General features: G+C 41.3%; 3 non-coding genes and 4 pseudogenes across 3 annotated transcripts in view; all 7 read right to left on the minus strand.

Moving 5' to 3' along the window:
- Positions 1 to 3,566: 3,566 nt before the first annotated feature.
- LOC132976635 (5S ribosomal RNA) lies at positions 3,567 to 3,675 on the minus strand (annotated as a pseudogene).
- Positions 3,676 to 3,797: 122 nt separating this feature from the next.
- LOC132976632 (5S ribosomal RNA) lies at positions 3,798 to 3,917 on the minus strand (annotated as a pseudogene).
- Positions 3,918 to 4,040: 123 nt separating this feature from the next.
- LOC132976497 (5S ribosomal RNA) lies at positions 4,041 to 4,159 on the minus strand. Its single transcript, XR_009673635.1, has one exon. It is a non-coding gene; the product is annotated as a 5S ribosomal RNA (ribosomal RNA).
- Positions 4,160 to 4,281: 122 nt separating this feature from the next.
- LOC132976491 (5S ribosomal RNA) lies at positions 4,282 to 4,400 on the minus strand. Its single transcript, XR_009673629.1, has one exon. It is a non-coding gene; the product is annotated as a 5S ribosomal RNA (ribosomal RNA).
- Positions 4,401 to 4,521: 121 nt separating this feature from the next.
- Positions 4,522 to 4,630, minus strand: LOC132976630 (5S ribosomal RNA; annotated as a pseudogene).
- A 121-nt stretch (positions 4,631 to 4,751) lies between these two features.
- Positions 4,752 to 4,860, minus strand: LOC132976106 (5S ribosomal RNA; annotated as a pseudogene).
- A 122-nt stretch (positions 4,861 to 4,982) lies between these two features.
- Positions 4,983 to 5,000, minus strand: part of LOC132976492 (5S ribosomal RNA) — a 119-nt gene continuing 101 nt past the window's right edge. The window contains exon 1 of the ribosomal RNA XR_009673630.1: positions 4,983 to 5,000. This exon is cut by the window's right edge and continues 101 nt beyond it. This is a non-coding gene — a ribosomal RNA (5S ribosomal RNA).

The raw sequence follows: 5,000 nt of genomic DNA on the forward strand, positions 1-5,000 counted from the left end.
TTCTCATTTTTCCCCATATTCACTCCCAACACTTTTCTTCTCTCACACACCGTTTTAAATCCCCACTTATTAACTAGATTGGATTCCTTACCTAGTAACATAATTTCTGACTTATTTTCATTTACTTTTGCCCCAGATGCTCTTTCATAAGTTTGTACATGTTTTAATATTAATTCTATATCCTCCTCTCCTTTTACCATTATATTCACGTCATCTGCATACTGTATTATTTTTACGTTTTCCTTACCTATACCTTTTATGTTTACGTCTTCCGATATCAGTGCTGCCAGCGGCTCTGCTACCAAGCTGTACAACAGCGCTGACATCGGACATCCTTGTCTCACTGACCTTGATATTTTAAAAGAATCAGTTAGTTCCCCGTTACATTTTATCTTGCTTTCCGCTCCTGTATACAACATATTTATCCATTCTCTCATTCTCTCTCCGAATCCAAACTTCTCTAACACCTTCCCCATGAACCCGTGATCTACTCTGTCAAAAGCTTTATTTAAATCAATCCCTAGCCATATTCCCCCCTCCCCTTCCATATCCCTGACCGTCTGTTTTATTGAAATGATTGAGTCTGCTATGTCTCTGTTTGGTATACTGTATGATTGTGTTTGTTCTATGATTGTTCCTATTACCTCCCTGATTCTATTGGCTATTGTTTTCGCTATGATTTTGTAGTCTGTGTTGAGTAGGCTGATTGGTCTGTAGTTGTCCAGATTTTTATTGTCCCCCTTGTTTTTGTAAAAAATAGTAACCACCCCTTCCCCTAAACTTTTTGGTATATGTTTCACTTTTTCCATATATTTACTCAATTTGTTCACCAAGGGCACCAGCTGCTCTTTGAAAGCTTGGTAGAATTCCGCAGTTAGGCCATCGCTCTCAGGACTTTTGTTTTTGTTTAACCCCTCTAAAGCACTTCTGATTTCTCCCTCTGTAAACTCGCAATCACACCACATTTTATCGTCCTCGCTTAGTTTTTTCTTTAAGGCACCCAAAGCTCTGTTCACACTCACGCTATCACACTCCTGTCTCGAAAACAGGCTTTCATAATAGCCCTTTACTATTTCTAAAATTCCCTTTTTATCTGTCACACTTTTACCTGCTTCATTTAATAATTCGTTTATTTCTGTTCTTTTTTGTTTTTGTTTTTCCAGACCTAAAAAAAAGGCTGTACTCCTCTCCCCCTCATACATATATTGTATTTTACTCCTAATGGCTGCACCCCTACTCTTTTTAAGTTCAATCATTCCCAACTGTTCTTTTAAATGTATGTATTTTTCGACATCTACATTATCTACACTGTCAAGCGATGCTATTTCCTCACTTAGTTGTTTTCTCAAATTCTCTTCCTTTCTATTTTCTCTCCACTTTTTCTCTTTACTATAATTGATACACTTTTTTTTAATTCTGACTTTTACACTATCCCACCACACATTCATATCTTCACTCTCATTCCACTCATATCCCACATCATTCAACAATCTTTCCATACTTTTCACAAACATTCCATCATCCAGCAAGCTTGCATTAAAGCACCATATCCCTCCTTTACGTACATTCGTTTCTTTTCTAAACGTGATTTCTATTCCAGCGTGATCGCTCCACATATTAGTTTTATATTCAACTTCTTTAATCCACCTCACTACCTCGCATGTCACCAAAGCATAATCTATTCTAGATTGTTTTAATCTATTTAGTACAATTTGTCTCCTGGAGAACACCCTCCCCCATGGATGTAGCAATCTCCAAATATCAATGCATTGTTTCGTTATCATTATATCTTTAAGTGTCCCCCTGCTTACATCCCCTTTAAACACATTATTTTTTGACACATCGGTGGGTGTCATTGCCACATTAAAGTCACCGATTATTATACAATTCCTTTCCCACCATTTGCTTATTGCAATGAAGAACGTTTTCCTTTCTTTTTCTCCATTCGGTGCATATATATTTATGATTCTTATATTTTTCGTTTCATACACACAGTCTATTACTATTATTCTTCCTTCTTTGTCTCCATAAACCAAATTTACCCCTGTTACCCGACCCGTTTTGACTAAAACCGCCACTCCTCTCGCCCTCGACATGCCATTGGAGCAGAAAATATGGCCCACAAAGTCTTTTTTTATGTCTTCCACCAGGGAATCATCCCACCTGGTCTCCTGCAGGCACAAAACGTCATTCTGCAAGGAAAGAATCGAATGTCTTTTTTCTTTGTTTCTTAGTCCATTCACGTTAATCGAAAATAAATTAAAGGCCATTATCATAAAAATAAAAACAAAAAAAACGGATTTACAGGGGTTATTGTCAGTCATTATTTGTCCTTACATTTCAATTTTTTCACCAACTTTTTTCGTTGTCCAAGACTTAGTCTTTTTTGCGCACTCGCCAGTTCACTCACATCCATTTCGCTGTCCGTTTCATTGGGACTGGTGCTTTTACCCGTATTATTTAGCGTGATTTTTCTCCCTCCCGCCTGTCCAACACCACTCTCAGGCATCTCCCTCCCCTCTGTGCTCATGCTTACCCCCGGGTCTTCTGCCACGTCCCTTCCGTCTCCTTTTTTCCCTCTCTCGCTCGTTTTTCGCTGCTTCTGCTGTCCTCCCTCTCCAGCCAGCTCCGGCGTCTCCAGCTCGCACTCTGACGCCCGTTCTCCTCCGCTCTCTCCGCTCTGCTCCATTTCTCCGTCACTGTTCTCGGCACTTTAATGTTGCTCACCGTCACCTCCAGTTTTTCAGGTCCCAGGGTTCTGCACGCCAGCAGGCCCCCACAGATCATTTTTATGTTGCTCATGACGTGATTTAGAGGAACTTTGTCTCCCACCATTTCAATGTTTAGTGTTAGTTTTCTCTCAAAAGACACTTTTGCTTCCTCTTTTTCTGCTCTCTCGCCACCTCTCCCATTCTCTGCATGCGGAGCAATCAGCCCGCCGCTCCTCTCTCTTCCTCTCTCTCCGTCATCCATTCCGTTCCCTGTTTCATTTGCCGTTTTCATCCGTCCTTTTTGTTCGTCGTTCTTCTCGTTGTCGTTTAATCCATTCCTTTGTTTCAGTGCCATGTTTGTTTGTTCACGTTGTTGTCCGTTCTCTTTTCCTTTTTCCATCTCTCCAGTCCGTGGTCCTGTCATCTTTGTGATCCGTCCGTGTGAGTTTGCTCGCGACATACGAGCAAACATTCACAAAAAACAAAAATTCTTCACAAAATTGTGGAAAAAAAACAGGAAAAAAAGGTGAAAAGAAAAACGATCCCCCTAACAGTCAGTGACTGCTGGGGGACATTCACTCAAAATCTGAGGTATTTAAATAAATCCAAAGCGCATCCAAAAAACAAACAAATTAGTCCAGCTGTCCTGCTCAGTACTGACACGTCAGCTCTCCTTCAGCACCACACAAACTCTGACAGCAAAAGGGGCGTGTTCAGGGTGGTATGGCCGTAAGCCATTATTGTGTGCAGAAAGGGGCCTTTTAAAGATGTCATGCCCTTGATTCTGGCTGAATTTTTGGACATGTGAATATGTCTCTATATGATAAGAAAAACATATGATCAAAGAAATGAAAAAGCTTACAGCACCTGGTATTCCCAGGCGGTCTCCCATCCAAGTACTAACCAGGCCCGACCATGCTTATCTTCCGAGATCGGATGAGATCAGGGTGGTATGGCCGTAAGCCATTATTGTGTGCAGAAAGGGGCCTTTTAAAGATGTCATGCCCTTGATTCTGGCTGAATTTTTGGACATGTGAATATGTCTCTCTATCATAAAAAAAAAACATATGATCAAAAAAATGAAACAGCTTACAGCATCTGGTATTCCACAGGCAGTCTCCCATCCAAGTACTAACCAGGCCCGACCCTGCTTAGCTTCCGAGATCGGACGACATCGGGCGTGTTCAGGGTGGTATGGCCGTAAGCCATTATTGTGTGCAGAAAGGGGCCTTTTAAAGATGTCATGCCCTTGATTCTGGCTGAATTTTTGGACATGTGAATATGTCTCTATATGATAAAAAAAAAAACATATGATCAAAAATATGAAAAAGCTTACAGCACCTGGTATTCCTAGGCGGTCTCCCATCCAATTACTAACCAGGCCCGACCCTGCTTAGCTTCCGAGATCGGACGAGATCAGGCATGTTCAGGGTGGTATGGCCGTAAGCTGTTATTGTGTGCAGACAGGGGCCTTTTAAAGATGTCATGCCCTTGAGTCTGGCTGAATTTTTGGACATGTGAATATGTCTCTATATGAAAAAAAAAAACATATGATCAAAAAAAATGAAAAAGCTTACAGCACCTGGTATTCCCAGGCGGTCTCCCATCGAAGTACTAAGCATGCCCGACCCTGCTTAGCTTCCGAGATCGGACGAGATCGGGCGTGTTAAGGGTGGTATGGCCGTAAGCCTTTATTGTGTGCAGAAAGGGGCCTTTTAAAGATGTCATGACCTTGATTCTGGCTGAATTTTTGGACATGTGAATATGTCTCTATATGATAAAAAAAAACATATGATCAAAAAAATGAAAAAGCTTACAGCACCTGGTATTCCCAGGCGGTCTCCCATCCAAGTACTAACCAGGCCCGACCCTGCTTAGCTTCCGAGATCGGACGAGTTCAGGGTGGTATGGCCGTAAGCCATTATTGTGTGCAGAAAGGGGCCTTTTAAAGATTTCATGCCCTTGATTCTGGCTGAATTTTTGGACATGTTAATATGTCTCTATATGATTAAAAAAAACATATGATCAAAAAAATGAAAAAGCTTACAGCACCTGGTATTCCCAGGCGGTCTCCCATCCAAGTACTAACCAGGCCCTACCCTGCTTAGCTTCCGAGATCGGACAAGTTCAGGCTGGCATGGCCGTAAGCCATTATTGTGCACAGACAGGGGCCTTTTGAAGATGTCATGCCCTTGATTCTGGCTGAATTTTTGGACATGTTAATATGTCTCTATATGATAAAAAAAAAACATATGATCAAAAAAATGAGAAAGCTTACAGCACCTGGTA

The sequence above is a fragment of the Labrus mixtus genome, chromosome 6, assembly GCF_963584025.1.
Source record: "Labrus mixtus chromosome 6, fLabMix1.1, whole genome shotgun sequence".
In the NCBI taxonomy this organism is placed as follows: domain Eukaryota; kingdom Metazoa; phylum Chordata; class Actinopteri; order Labriformes; family Labridae; genus Labrus; species Labrus mixtus.